This window comes from Megalopta genalis, chromosome 3 (assembly GCF_051020955.1).
Source record: "Megalopta genalis isolate 19385.01 chromosome 3, iyMegGena1_principal, whole genome shotgun sequence".
Classification (NCBI taxonomy): Eukaryota; Metazoa; Arthropoda; class Insecta; order Hymenoptera; family Halictidae; genus Megalopta; species Megalopta genalis.
The window spans coordinates 3,925,263-3,941,926 of NC_135015.1; the positions used below are offsets into that span (position 1 = coordinate 3,925,263).

Sequence of the window (16,664 nt, forward strand, 5' to 3'; positions counted from 1 at the left end):
TTCGCGTGGCCTATCGACGCGACGTCGCTGCGATAACCGAAACTCAGGATCAATTACTGTTGCATGATTTTATACTGCTTTGTACAGTTTTACGAAGATTTAATAGGCACTTGGTATCCAATTATCTCTAAAGAATCGCACTTATTGATCTGTTTGTTTACGGATAAAAATCATTTAGTATACAATGGTTGATCACCAATTAAATAGTTAGGACATTAAAGATGTCTCGTCTACAAGTAATCTCGGAACAGAATAAGTCGATCGATTTTTATCGAATACCAAGCATAATCGGATTTCATTCGTTCTCCAATTATAAACCAGTAAAACCTTCTGATCTTGCGGCGGGCGAGCTTGTTTTTCAGTATAGGGCGTCTAGAGACTTTTAAGTCTGCCGTAACAAGCATTCGCTTTTCGCGGGCGTTGTAAGCACCGTGACCCGCGCGATGATACAACCCATAAAATGCTAATGAAGCCTCGGACCACTGGTCGCGCAAGGTGCAGCCGCGTTACGATGCAACCACCTCGAGCAAAGCATCCGAAGAATCGGGGGAAGAGAAAGGGCGCGAATCGATCGGTAGCACCCTATGCATAGCTGCATCGCAATTTAATGAATCGTAATTTAATGCATCGCAATTTAGCGCATCGCGATTTAATGCATCGAAATTTAATGCATCGCAATTTAATGCATAAAACGTCGACGCCTCGTTGAGCCTCTTGCCTCAGCGAGATTAAAAATTAGCATGGTAGGAGAGAGACCTTGTTCGAGACTTGTACCCTGTTATTGACGCTGTCTTTCCGAGGACGCTCGTTTTTCATAATTTCGTCCGTCCTGGATTCCACCATTGCTCGAGGCGAACCTTTAATAACGACTCGAGGGTCATAGAAGCGTTCTTGAGACCCTAAATCCTCCTTAGGCTCGCTGTCTGATTCTTTTGGACTGGGCAGGACTCCGCTATCGCGATCGTCTAGAAAGCTTTGTGCTTTGCTGGGTATTTCGTAGGAATCCTCTAGAGTCAAGAGCCTAGAACACCGAGTGTAGTACCATACAAACCCGGGAAGCTTTAGGATGTTTCGTAAAATGTTTAATAGCGGCACAACACAGTTTTATTGGATTTTCGTATCTCTTGGAATTCGTCGAAATTATTTCATAACAAAATAAGTCTCTATGGAAAACGTTTACCTCTTAAAATGTGCGAACAGTCTAGTGATATCTAGGTTATCGATTTCGTGTGAACACAACCTCAAAGTTCCTAAAATGTTGTAACTGACTAATGGAAGGATTTTGATCTTTTCTGGAAAAAAAGCAGGATCGCCAATAAAGTAATGTATGCGGATTTTATACATTTGTGATATAAAAACGAGTAACTTAAATTAAAAATAGTAAACAAATGAAGGGATTTTTAGAATATCTCTGTATTATTTTCAAATTACTAAAATTGTTAAGGAAAAAAAAAACAGTTTCTACCTGGCTATTGTTTGTTGCAATTCACAAAGAACATTTCTATTTTGCATAAAAATCCGCAGTCTAGTAATGAGATTGTATTTTTACTTCTGCATTCTTGGGTTAATAAGTGAAGCATCAGGACTTTTCGATCCAACTATCAACAACTTAGTTCGTCTATTTTAATCAAAAATTGCTAATAGAGAACAAAAAAACCACGATCGTATAAAGGCACAACACTGCTGTTTGTGTGCACCTTTGACCGCGTCTCGAGCCGAGATCAAGCAATTAAATCATCGATAGAACGATTAATTAACCGATACAGAGTATCGTAACGCACGAACCAAAGCGTCGGCCTGCTTTTTGTGTCCCGTAATTACCGATTATTCAGGAATCGAACCCCCTTCGAACGCCGTAGAGGAACGATTAATTACTTAATTTTCATTTCTCCGGCTCTCGTAATCTCCATTCGCCTCATACTTCGACCGAGATATCAAACTTCTGCCTTAACGAGATACCGTTCGACTAGTTTCTCTTAATACCTGACTAGCCATAGGGTTCTACCAGAATGATTTCTACGCGCCTCGAAGCCTTGAGACTGTTAATTAAAGTTCCAAACTATTAGCGAATCCCAAGTTGCTGAACTATACAGGCCGCTAGTGCTGAAAGACATGAAAAGGAGAACTTGAAGCAAGTTTTTAGCACCTTACGATATCATTATCTGGCAGTACTAGAATTAAATAAATTTGTAAAAGGTCAGGAATCTGACCAAGAAATTCGAAGTTATTCATTTTTACGGAAATTATAACCCGTTGATGCTAAAACTGTAAAAAACCGTAGTTCCTTCAGACGGCAATTGACAGTTTCCGCTGTGATCTACGAAATTTCTACTGTTGCAATAGGATTCAGTCACGCCAAAGTCCCTTCAACGATCTCCCCTAACTTCAATAGTTACCTAACTACTTCAGCAACAACTGAAACACTGCTTCTTAGTCTTATCTCAAAAATAGTTACATCGACTGCCCTTTGAGTGACTTGACATCATCTCTTCAGTTAGATTGTGGTCCCTCCAATTAACAACTCTAACTTAACAGTCACCGAACTGCTTTGGCAACAACTAAAAGCACTGCTTGTTAGTGTTACTTCAAAATTTAATAGTTTCAATGACCCTTACCATAAACCTGACTAGGCTGCAGCGTCCAAACTGTCTCGATATCATCTCTTCAGTCAAATTAAGGTCCTTTCAACTGGTAAACCCAAGTCTTACAGCCTCCTAGTTCCTTCATGTATATCTAAGAACTTGTTAAAATTATTTTGGAAATGATAGATTTCAATGTCTTCTTTAATGAACCTGTCTGTAGTCAAGTGTCCGAAATGTTTTCAGGCGATCTTTTCAATCAGATAGGGAGCTCTTATAGCTAGCAATAGACCCCTACCTCCCTCACTGTTATCTAGAAACATCAGTTATCAAGATTATTTTACGAACAACAGGTCTTCTAAGGTAAATCTACCTGCACCAAAGTCTCCAGACAGGTCTCCGAGACCTGTGTCTTTCTACATCGTTTCCATAGTTAGATCGAGGCGCGTCTAGCTACCAATCTTAACTACGCTAGCCTCTGAACCCCCTCAATAACTGAAACCCTCATTTGTTAGGATTATCATAGAAAGATTAATATGCTCTGAAGTGAACTCCAGTGTCCAAAATGTCCCTACATCATCTCCTCAATCCTATCAAAATCCTTCTATCTACAAATCCTAGGTCTCCAAATTCCATCGAATCCAATACCACCATTTATCAAGACTATTTTCCAAAGAACAAATTCCAGTGTCCCCTACGATGAACCCAGCCGTACCAAAGTTTACATTCTCTCTCCAGCTAAACCGAGGTGTCTCCCATCTATCCAGCAGCCCTAACACTATCAGCCGCGGGCCTAAGCGCCGGCAGCAAACTTCCATCGGCAAGAAAAGGCTCGTAGCCAAGGAATCCTGTAATTACATGCTCCCAGTTAGGCAGCACGACGCGATCCAACTCGGCGCGGGCTGCATTGAAACCTCCGACATCGACCTGGCCGGGTGACTGCACTTGTGAACGCAATCAGCGCCGGTAAACGTACGCGTTCGCCGTCCAGGCATTGTTGCCCGGCCATTGTTCCCAGCCTAGGTTATTGTTGTATTATCCCCGCATTATCGAACCCTATTACCGTACGAGTTTAAAGTCTCCGCCATTCAGATCGGTTGACGACCAACGGGCACCGGCTGATCGAGCCTCGATCTCGCGATCACTTCGAGCGTCTCGATCCGGGCACTGTCATCGCGAAATTCAGCATTCGAAACAGTTGAACTGGATGCCTCGGATGATTCAGTGATTGTTCCGCCGGATTTATTGGATGATTTCGCATCGGGGAACGAGAGGAAAGATTGATGCCGGGGTGGAGCAGAATAGGGGACTGGGAACGCCGGTTTTCTAATGAATTATGGCTGAAATTACGGGTTGTTACCGGCTCGCTATCTTCGCTAAGCATCGTACAGCATGTAGCGTCATTATTTTTCAAACGAATCTGAATGGAGATTCCGAAGATATTACACGGAGAGAGTTTCATTTTTATTGGACGTTCGAATGAAAATGTGATCCTTCAATTTTCATCAATGGATTGCTGTATCACCTTGCAAGGAACAAGAATCGATTATGAACTTTTTTTCTTTACTCATTTTTAGAGTAATGTTCATCAATTCTTGTAATATTTATAGTGACTTATGCTGTATTATACATGAAGATTCACTTGTTAGAAAAATTAATGCAGCGTTGTATTTTCAGTTTAACGAATTTTTATTAGGTACAGGATAGTCAGTCGTTTTTAAACGAGGCACAAAGAGGAGATTATTCTTGAACATCGGGACATTATAGTGACTGAATATTGTGGAATGAGGAACACTTTAATTCATTAGCAATTGTTACTTATTTTTGTACAATAAATTGCAACAAATATACGAGCATTGGCAAAAGTAGGAAATAAAAGAAGGTGCTAAAATGGTCACAAGCATCTCCGTTAATAGTTGAATTAGTTATTGAATTCAGTTATTTTAGCCAAGTTAATAATTTTTCTTCCTTAAATTGTGACAAGTGCGGCACTGCAGTAATATAGTGACAATGCAGTTTACACTATGACAAACCTTATGACACAGCGAAAAAGACAAATTGCAGTAACAAACGTAACGAATAGATCGTGAATTTTTACGCGGAATAAAAATTGCCTGAACCAATTGAAAGATGTAGAATCTAAATAGCAAGTTCGTTCTTTCTTTAATCAATTAAATTTAAAGAATTAACATTTTAAACTTCTTTTAATCATTCCTCTATTTTAAATTGCATCTACTCGGTTCTGCCATAAATGCATAAAATCGGCAGTCTAGTAACTAAATAAGATATCAAGGAGAACACAAAATTCTCGATTAATAGTTTAATTGTACACTAGAGATAAGTTACAACTGTTTCGTAAAGAAAATAACTGCAACAATTACTTCTCCATGACGGCATATACTATTCGCTACGAAGTGACTTACACCGAAAACAGAACAATCGTTTGAAAACGCAAGAAGACAAGCTAACGAGTTAATTATATACAGAGAGTCCAAGTATCAGCGACTAATTAGGGATTAACAAAGGGGCGGGTTGGATGCTACGGTGCAGCCCGATGATTTCCATTGTGCGGAGGCGCCGGCATTCAGGAATTTCGCGTAACACATTATTAACGCCGGCTTTCGTGTCCGCCGGCCGAGTGTTTTCCTCCTTACGGATCCGAGCGTAATAATACACGATTTAAACCTCGCCAGGCATGAAAAATGGGTTGAAAAGGTTTTCCCGTTTCGCTTTTCCATTGTGACGCGCCTGCTCCGCTCGTACAGCATCGCGGAAAAGCGCGGCGTTCCTCTGCTAGGAGGACGTTTGCAGAGGAATCGAGTACCCCTCGCAATCGCATTTTTCTGGCTGCCCGTTTCGACGTGAAAGCACGTTTTCCACGGGCTCGTGCTAAGCAAACGAACTCGCTGTTGCTTTGGAGCATGCTGCGTCGAAGTCAACGATGTCGAGAGCCGTACACGACTTTTTCGGGACACTGTACCGCGACGCGGTAAGTTTATTCGCTAGGATGATACTCGTGTGGCGCTACGTCGCAAACTTTTTTGCTGTTGCCGGGATTAATGTTGCGCTGACAAGAAAAAGAGAAACGTTCGTTTGAGGTCGGCTACTTTTTTTCTCTCCGCGTTTACGAAGCGTAATTGCGAGCGGGATCATTATTGTCCCCGAACAGCTGTCCGACGTGCCGCACTCTGGTTTCACCGTGGAAAAAAAATCGAAAAACATCGATGCTAAGTGGTCGCGAATTTCTCGCTGCCGCGTGATGCCAGGATAGTTAGCCTCGAGCTCTAGCAAATGTTCTTTAAGATTCTTTATTGCGTTTAGAACTTCCGTGACGTGAAAGTTAAAGTAATGCAGTCGTGTCTTTTCGTGGAAGAATTGACTAGTCCTTAGAATAATATGGCCAGAACGTGCGAATAATTAAGATAAGATTGTGTTTCTTACTCTACGCATAATACGGAATTTCGAAATTTATAATAAATTTTGAGACACATTAAAAATATGTATTGCTTGCAGTAAAAGTTACGATGTTTTGTTACAAAGAACGTCAAAGCTAAGAGATGTACGTGTGTCAGCACACGATTTTTCTTAACGATCGAGACGATCATCTAGCAATTCAATTCATGATTTTACATTACACAAAATTGTACCATTAATCGTTTAGATGCGTCGATCTACTTTTAAGATCAATTTTGTGTACATTTCATCGATCATATTTGGTGCAGTTTCTTTCGGCAAGTTGTTCTAGAATTATTGTAAAATATGCGAAAATGAATATGTTTCACGAATATTTTAACCTAAATCATAGAAGTATTTTTGTTGTTGTAAAATTGCTATTTCCTTATAACGTGATACGCATCGTAAACAAATAAGATATTAAGAAATCATTGAAAAAGAAATATTTAAAATCTCTCATACTACTAGGTACATTGAATAAAGAGTGTATAAAGTTGAATTTGAATTTGAACACTACGGCTATAAAATTGCAAGTGTTCGTCATTAAAACAAACGTATTTGTTTATTTCTTAACCCTAGAAAGATAACCATATGACAACGTACGTAAAAGATAACCATACGCTTCAGAGGCGCATGCTTTTCTAAGGCGTCAATTTTATACTAACAATGGATATTTATTTAAGTTAATCTAGTCATTTTAAAGGTTTGGCATTATTGTAAAAATAAAATGCATTTATATTATATTTTTTTATATTTTAAGTAATTTTAAACTTAAATCACTAGACCTCTATGAAAAATTAACAAAAATCAACAGTCTTCGCAGGCGCCTCTGCGACGTAGGTTATCTTTCTCGGGTTAATATAATGCAGAAGGAAAGGTAAAACTATATTTAGCACAAGTGTGAAACCTCGTGTTGACAACCAAATTGATGGGTTAGAATCATAGTGGCGTAAGTCACATTTTCGATCATTTTGACTCATATCTTAATATGTAATCCACACGTGCCAAAATATTGAAAAGATAAGTGAAATGAATTACAAAGTTAAAAATTAAATTATCGTAATAAGAAATTAGGTCAATAAACAGTACACGTGTTGGTAAATAATAATGCTGCTTGTTTCTTACAATAAGAAAAATGTGACTTATAATTCTAACCCACTCAAATGTATAATACAAAGCATTTCAAAACTTCATTTTCTAAAATCTTTATTTCGAAACTATAAATGAAAGTAATAATAAGCAAAGAATAGACGTTGCAGAAAAAGCATAAACAACTTTCAGTTGAGTTAACGCCTAAATCTGCACAAATAATGCTGTCACTCGGATCGTATTGACACTGTACTGAAAGTGTGGAATATTTGTTGAAATATTCCACGACGAATTCGTGTGTACGTAAAGTAGAAAATAATGATGTAACTTGTTACAAAATAGAATGTATCTACAAAATCGGATGATGAGTGGCGGAGGAGTTGGCGGATTTACGTCACCGGTTGCGAGGGCGTCGAGATTATCAAGGCGGAGAGAAAAAGATAGCGAAGCAGTGAAGGGGGGAAAAATCCACCGAAAAAACGCGTGCCCATAAATTTCAATTCCGATTCCAATCTGCCCGCTTTGTTCGCGCGAGGCAGGGCAAGTTGGCTCGTTTGAAGAAAGAATAACAGGGCGCCGGTAACGCGCTGTCGAAGAAAATTGCCAGCGCCGATCCTCTTAGCAGTCCCTTAAGCCGGATTAATTTTAACGATCGCTAATAACGAATATCAAGCCACTTCCTACGAGCGAGAACGTTTCGTCTCGCCGTGCCGTGCCGTGCCGTGCCGGTGGTTTTGCGCGCAGGGTGGTTCGCGTAATAAAATACGATTATCTCTCACCGCGTGGTCCGATCGCATTACCAACCGGGGCTCATTATAGTTATAACTCTCGTGCCGCGGCCTTTTGGTGCGCGCACCCGCGCGCAACTTGAAAACCGACGGGCTGCAGGCACTTATACCGTTTAGCCATTCTTGACACGAAATTGCAAAAATTTCGGCAAACTTAACGCGTTCACGGTCGGTAAAAGAAGAGCCAAAATAAAATGAAAATGCTCAGTGAACCAATTAGCCATTATATTAAAGTGCATAAGTATTTCGACAAATAAACGCTATATGTATAATAGAATTGAATACATAATAATATCGCTTATTAAATTTAACGTAATAGCATTCACGTTATTTTGCATCGCAACGAAAATGAGAATGCTATAGCATTCGCGTCCGCGATCGTGTTAAGGGGTGATGCCGGTCTAGGAGGCTGTAAAGAAGGTAATTTTGTAAGAAAAGTAAATAAGGTAATCATCTGCTCTTTCCGACATTTTATTATGCTATTAAGAACGGGTCTCATGCTACAGGCGTTGTCGAAAAATTCTATTTCAACGGTGAGACGTTCAATTCGTCGACTGTAAATCCGAAACCAAAAAATCAAATATAATCTTAAACTGCATGATAATTCCGCGATAGCGAAGCCACGCAAGTATAAAAAGGTGACTGGAACTTCTCTTCATATTTATCTTTTATCCTGCAAAGTTTCAGCTTTGATTCGGGAAAAGTTTCGTCGCTGTATTTTCATGCTATAAAAGGTTCAACGTTTTCATCGCAAAAATGTCCAATCGTTCGCACTTTGCGCCGTGTTGAATTATCGATTATCGTCGTGTAGCATCCTTAACGTGTAGAGTCGTTCGGCGTGCAGTCGACGACGCGAGTTTATTCGTCGGGAACGTTATTCGCGTTAGCGACGCCGCGTTAATCAGTTATTTACGAGTATTAGCGTCGCTGAAACAGGTGCGTGCGCGCGCTCCGTAGCGATTCGAATGAACGAGCTTCACAGAAACTCGGACGACAGGTGTATTTGCGCCGAGCTCGAGCTTCTAACCGGAAGTTAGCAGAACCTGCTGGGGATAGTCAGCATGCCGCTAACAGGAAAAGCTTGATATCGCGTTTACGCTGCTTCACCGGAATTATTGAGTGGATCTTCAGTTCGCATTCTTCAGGTAACGATCGTCGATGGAATCAAATTTCGTCGGTGTCATGAGAAACGAAAATTCTCTTAATATTACACATGTGCACTAATGAACTGCTTTGCGACTGTTATTTAAAATAATTATTAGAATGAATTCTTCTTCGTCGAATATTTTATTCGAATAACAATTATTAATAATTTGTAACAAATTATTCTGTCTATTTATTCGAATAATTCTTTATTTTTTACTCGAATAAATTATTCGAATAGAGATTTTAAAATTATTCGAATAATAATGCCAATAATTGTTCACCGTTTTTCCTACCCACCTTTTTTTCTAATCTAGAAAGATTATTTAATTATGCATCAATGATCAATCTACCCAAAAGTAACGAAACTTTCCGATCCAATAGTTGAAAAAAAAGTTAATTGTAAAAAATAACACTATATTCTATAATCCGTAATCTATTTATCACTTTCTACATTCGCAGTGCTTCCTAATGCTCGGAAAAAATTTTAATCAATTCGAGAAATTTAGCAAATTCATTGTGTCCTTCTTTCTCGCTACAGAAACAAGAATTTGCTTAATAGAAAAAGGTTATCGTTTAAGAGAGTCCTTTAATCGAATATAAGAGTGGTGCAAACGTATATGTTAAGTCCAGAATTTTTACTTAAGGCTCTGTTCCAGATAATGTTACAGTCACTGCATTTACCGTGCAAAACTCACTCCGATTCGATGTCAGCATAAGAGAAAATATACACAATTTTCATTGGTAAATAAAACAACTATACTTGATACAAACTATTTCTATAATTAACTGATCTTTCACAATTTTGGACTTAGGCCATTTGTCGACTAAGCGGCTCGATTAGCGAAGAATGAGCAGTGAATGAAAAAGCACATCGAGTGCATCCGGTTCAACAAGTGTCCCAGGGCGGACGTAGCGAAACAAAAGTTTGTCATTTCCTTTTTAACGGTCTGCCATTCGGAGTGGTCGCGCGAAGGAATGGCAAGCAATTGCATCATTCAATCTATAATCGAAACGAGTCCTTAAACGGCCGAAATGATCGCCATCCGGCTTGTTTGCCGACGAGCGATGCCAGCGGATAATGGTCGTTCGTAGGACGGGACACCTAGCGCATTCCCAGGGGCGCTGGCATTGCAGTCGGTCGGATGCAGTGCGCGTGGAACTCAACACGGAGCGGCGCGGCGCGGCGGAGTGCATGCCGGTGCATCGCACGCCGACAGATCGCACTTGACGCGTTTGTCGATCGTGTAACATCGGGATGCACGGCGACAGGGACCAGCACAATACTGTCGTGCCTCGGATCCACGGAAATCCCTTTCACGCGCCGCGCGGATCGTGCCTTGAATCGACTCGCACCGATGCACCGCGTTCAATTATCCGACGGCGCACCGTGCGAACCTCGAACAACTTCTTCTCCACCGAATGGAATAAACTTAACTATTCAACTGCACTGTTCTTTATGTCGATGAAGCTAGATTCGTTAAACAACTTTTAGAGGTACTTTTTGGGGTCGACATTGATCTTCCTACTGACGCCAATGCGTATAGTATTATTGGATCTAAGTTTTTAAAAGATGTTTGTAATAGAAGAATGATTTTGTAATTGGTTCCTTATTATCATATTGTATCGCAGGACCGCTGGTTTTCATGCGAAGTAAAAATGTTTCATGTGAATTTGTGTAAATCACATTTCCGAAAATTTTGATTTGTAACTTAAAATGTAGTTTGTACATGCCAAAATGTTAAAATGACAAGTAAAATAAATTATGAAGTTACTGTAAACTAACTCTAAATTACAACTCGCACGAGTGCAGGGAAACCCAAAAGATTAGAGCCATTTTATAAGCAACTTATGTGGCGGACTTATGTCAAATTTTCCGGGCGAATGACACTCATATTAGTTGCGGGTTAGCGGGTGAGGTACTATAATTTCTAATTGTTAGTCTTTCAAAACTGATTAGACATCTACGAAATCGCCTTTGTTAGTATATCTTTAAGACGGTTGCGTATTAAAAATTAGTTTGAACGAGAAATAAAAGATCCGCTGTATAGAATTTCCCAGTACGAAAAAAATTGTTTAGACTGTAGTGCACGATTTCAGATTCACCAGTGTGCGACACGACGTCGACCACTTCACGACTGTTCCCCGTAGATTCTCGAGAATTCTCTGTAGATTCACGAGCATTCCTCTCGCATTTGCAAAGCAGTTCCTCACGGAAGTTGTCGCTGATTCGCGGCAAATCGGCGTTCACGCGTCGCGTGTCAGACGCAATTTGCCAACAGCAGTCCCGGGGAACTCGTTCCAAGAAATAAAAAAAGAGAGGCCTAAGCTTCCTCGAACGTCTGAAGGAAAAAGGACAGAGGGAAGAGACGTCAATCTTCCTTAGTGGACTTCTTCTCTGTCGAAGACCGTGAAGAATAGCGCTCCTGAATTTTCTCTTAACAGTCCAGACAGGATGTAAGACGTAATTATTCTAATTTCGCCGCAGGATACAGGCTCCTCGCGGCTAGGATGCGAGCAGGATTTACGTGCTGCTTCGAGATTGGATCTAGGTAGATTCCGGGAGCAACTTCGGGGCCAGTTTCGCGCTCGCAATCACGGAATAATAATCTTTATGCGAACGGGACCCGTCCGTGCAACCGCGTCCATAGCCTCGATCGATATTTATCGGCCTCTAAAACTCACCTGAATGGCTTTATTGGCCCGTAACTCTTTAATGCGCTATGTCTCGCGTTGAATTTCGTCAGTGTGTTGGATAAACGCAGCCGCAAATCGTCGATTTACTGTTTACCACTCCACGAAATTAGGGAATCGATAAACCAAGACTCTGATTTGCTGTAACTTCGTGGAATGTTTTCCCTGTGCTCAGTTTATAAATTGCGAAAACTCTACTTTCGTGCTCTTAAACTTCGATTTTGGGAATCTCAGTTATCTGCCTTTTGTATTTTGAAATCATGTGAGAAAAGGAAACTGAGTAAATATAGAGTTGGGAGGATTTCAAACGGCTCTACGGAGTTCGACAAATTTTCCAGTTTGTCTTCTATGTGGTTTTATAGACTCTATAATATAGAGGGTGATTTTATTGTACTTTAAGTATTATACGAAACCTGTCGGGACGTTGGAATTTGATATTAGTGGAACTGTTGCTTCGTCCGAACAAAGGTTTAAAATTGTTAAACAAGAAAGAATAGTACTTGTACCGATTCTTTCTGTATTGTTCATTGCAAGAAACCACGCACAGATATTTAAATAAAATCAGGTCAATGAGCAATTATATAGCAATATATTGTTACTGTGTTGCCAAGTATAACTGACTTTCGCTTATCAATTTGTTAAAAACGAATATTGGATACGAATCCCTCGTCCCTTCATAGTGCCACTTTCACACTATTTTCAATGTTCAGAGTATATTATCCTGCTATTTTTAGGAAAATTAATATCAGACTTTATGTCTTTCATCTTTTTAACATTCAAGTATATGTATCTATTACATTATTAATGAAAAAATATATAACGTAAAAAATGTGACAGTATTTCTTACAAAAAGGATCTTGTCTGTCAATTTGACATATGCGAATGTCACGAGCAGGAGATGACATTTGCCTTCTTTTTTTGTCGAAAAAATACCTAGAAGCTATAAGGAGCTGAAATCTAATACCCCGGAAGAATTTCGAATGGATTTGAGCGATAACACAGACGGAATCAATACATTAGTCGCCTTGCTATACTGCCCTCTTTAGTTAAGTTACCCTATCTAATATCTTTGGTCATCCAAAAAAATGAAGCTTTAAATTAATAAAATCATTTTTAAGTAACTGAAAACAAATAAATGGAATTCCATTTGGAACTCTATGAAGTATATAGAATATTGTAGCTTTGCTTAAAAGATCAAAAGCATGCGATCTTCCAAATATTTTAAAATATCCTGAAAAATGGCAAATTAGTGAGATAAAGCGTTTTAACTAAGGACGACAATGTACATTGCGATAAGTGTAAAAAAAGCAGTTCGTCCGGCACATCGTTTCATTCCATGTAAAAGAGAGACGTGAAGCGAACGTTATGTAAATATGTTTCTCTTTATTTTCAATAAACATTTAGCAAAATAAATAGTTCATCACTTATATTCATTGTTTACGATACTGTCAATTTGACACGCGAACGAGGAATACGTTAAATTGGAAAAACGAGGGCGAGACGAGGGTTAAAGCTTTATGTAAGGATTCTGTAATGGAACAGCCGCGAATATTTACTAGAAAAAAAAACGTGGCAGAGGGAGGTCAGTGTGGGAAATGTTTCGGAACCGCAAGCAGTCGCCGAGAGGAATTCCCAGCGAATCGGTGAACACGTTGGCAGCCGTGTCTTGTCCCGGGCGAACGAAGGTGGAATTTGTCAGCAAGCCCGACGATTCAATTAGTCCCGGTGCCCCGGGTCGAAAGTATTCAAATTCCAGGCCGGATATTAGATCGTTTAACCGATTCTTTTCGTCGGCGCGCGGCTTAATCTGCTTCCGCGAGGAATTTCGATTCACGAACAGCGCGGAAGCACCGTAGGACATTCCGTCGGCGTTTATCGACGCTCAGGGATCCATAGATCGCGGCTCCGGCAGCCGGCCCGATCGAGGAACGACGATGGAAGCGTCGCGTGTGCTCAGAGTGATTCTCTCACTCGCTCTCTCACACTCCCCCTCTCCCTCTCCCTCTTCCTCTCCCGCTCTCGCGTTGGCATTTAATCGGCCGAGACGCGTTTAAGCGAGAAAGCGAACCTCTATTCGAGCGGCCGAGAACCGAAGGTGGGCATCCATTAGCATAAGAACCGAGAAGATCCCTTCGAGAAGATAGCTGGGTCCCTTATTTACAGCGTGTCAAGGATAATCATTCCAGTCGCGGGTTTACACTGGCCACCGATCAAACGCGACGACGCTGCTCGATCTTTCCTCAAGATGTAACCGCTGCGAAATATCCGATCGTTTTTGCTTCCATCAATAACAGAGTATACAGAGATTATGTTCCTGACGTTTCAGCGAGAAATTCGAGACGGTTATGTAGATGCAGCTCGTGAACGGATGATAAAGGACACTTGTTCGGGGAACTTTGAACGCGTGTTTTCTTGAAACTACCTTTTCGCAGTTGGTCGACATGGTAAGAAGATGGTATTGGACCGAACCAGTTGGAATTTTAAGCGTATGTTAATGTTAAGGCTGTGAATTTAATGGAGCGATGCGGAAAGGTGGACGTCTTTGCTTTACGAAATCCTATCGACAACTGGCGATCATCGCTTGAAATACGATCCAACTCGCACGTAACGTGTAATGTACGTAAATTAGATATCTTTTTGAAACGAAGGGATGTTGGTCATGCTTCATTTGAATAGTGAAGATCTTTTTACCAAGACTTAATAATAATAATAATAATAATTTTGGGTAGGAAACCCTTTGTTACACGAAAAAAGAGACGAGAAGAACGAGATTTTGTGTAGCCGTCACACGGGTACAATAAAAACATAAATACATACAATACAATACAAAAAGTAAGAAATGATGTAGTATAGATAATAAATATATAATATATATATAATAAATATGTATTATACAAGAAATATAAGAAATGAAAGATTATTGAACATATTAGATCTACCGGGAAGTCCTGTCCGTTCGTGAAGTGAAAAAATAAATAAATTTTTCATACATTTAACAATATTTATTGTACGATATAGTATTTCCGTCCTTACCTGTCACCTTTTGCAAGCATGATGGCAATTTGTAAACGCCATTTTTGAAAAATATATGTCTCAAACGAACATGTGCGTACGTATTGAAACTCATTTTAACCCTTTGCGCTCGAGTGGCGACTCCGAGGCACCACTAAAAAATGTTTAGATCTGACTCCAAAATAATTCTTACATCAACAAAATTTGGATTTGAAAAATTGTTAAAGGTATAACTGTTGCATGAGTCACAAGATTCAATTTCACACGCATAAAATGCGCGCTGTCATATAAAATAGAGACAGCGTAGGTCAGAAAAATTATTTTAGATTTACCGTTAAAATGGCTTCGAGTGCAAAGGGTTAAATGACGTTGTGGGACAAAACATTCCGATAGATCTAACACAAGTAATACCGTTGCGAAAATAAGAATACAAAAGAAAGAGCGTTGTCACCTGTCCCGAAATCGCTGAAATTCTCCAAGAAATGGAGACAGACTGCGAATGGCAATCAAAAGTCATTTCCACCGAGGAACTGCATCAACATTCATAGGCCCGCGCGATAGAGCTGTTGCTTATCGCACGTGCAAGACACAGTGAAGCCGCCTCTATTGTGTTCTGCGAGAGGGATTTCCCGAGGCGAGCGATTATCATAAAGCTACCAACCGCGAACGATTCCATTAAATTAGCGTTGCGAGGTCCAAGTTGCGTTCGCGGTCGGGTCTCGGCGCTTTGATCGCAGGGTCGAAAATGTTTATCGTTAATAGTATTACGCGGGGCCAGCATCGGCGCCGGTGGCCTTAAAACGACTGCCGTTGATCATGCGAGCGGCCCGTATCATATACCGGCCCGAGCATTATGCCAAGAGAGTGGAACAAACACGCCGATGATATCTCGCGCCGGTTTCGCGGCAGCTGCAACGAACCGCGTTGGAAAGCGGCGGAAAATATTCCGACGAGCGCAGCAACGCCACGGAAATCACCGAACGACCGGACATCAATCAGGGAATCGGCGAAACCGTAATTTAAATAAAACGTTCCTGTTTCCCGGCGATGAATAAAAGATGAGCGACCCTCCGCGATATACCGATCCAGCTCACCGCGGATTATTGCGATGAAACCGCGCCTATCTACGTCATCGGTCACCACCGTGCCGTGCTCCTTCCATTTTTCTGCGAAATGTCTCTGCATTTCCGTAATTAAAACGGGCTCCAGTTCCGCGAACTCTTTCGATCTGATAAATTGCAATTTCTTTGATTCTTCTCTGATTCTTTAGCGTGCATGCTTTTTCGGAAAGTTGACCTGTTTTTGGAAAATTCTTTGGGAAAGTGTTCCATTTTGACTGCAGTAAATTGTTCTTATATTTGTATTTGACTCGAATTTGAGTTTTAGAGAAAGAAGCTTTCGTATGTCTCTAAAAGGGTTTCGAAATTTTTCTTTGACAAAAAACGGTCAATAAAGTTCATACTTCGTTCTAATTACTTCCGGATGACTTGTTTTTATACTTCGAAGCAAATGATTGCAGTGCAAACACTTCTGTGCTCATGTTTAACCGTAGATTTTGATATTCTTCCTATTTAATTTCACAAAAGGAACGTTTATCGTAATGTACTGTAACTTTAGAACATTCCTTTCGGTACAAAAGTGGCCAGTGTCAAGCGTGTTTCTTTTCCACTGTGAAATTAAATATGCAGTACAGTTCGCTTAAAAACAAATAATCACAGTGCAAGTATTCGTGATCATTCACATCTAATGATCTGTAAGTGTGTAACCTAGCACTCCAATATTTTCTAAATATACTTTTTATTCTTCATACGTATGTTCTTCTTTCCTAAGTCTTCATTATGCCGCGATCTTAATTTGCTTGATCCTCAAATTGTTTGAAGATTTTAGTCCCACAGTGAACAATCAA

At 40.2% G+C, this 16,664-nt stretch overlaps 1 protein-coding gene and 1 long non-coding RNA gene across 5 annotated transcripts in view; both read left to right on the forward strand.

The window, feature by feature from the left end:
• Positions 1 to 16,664, forward strand: part of LOC143258959 (CD151 antigen) — a 208,801-nt gene that overhangs the window by 143,381 nt on the left and 48,756 nt on the right. The gene's annotated exons all lie outside the window — the stretch shown is intronic.
• LOC143258960 (uncharacterized) lies at positions 9 to 11,107 on the forward strand. The gene is made up of 3 exons (XR_013032883.1): positions 9 to 9,054; positions 9,712 to 9,796; positions 9,868 to 11,107. It is a non-coding gene; the product is annotated as an uncharacterized LOC143258960 (long non-coding RNA).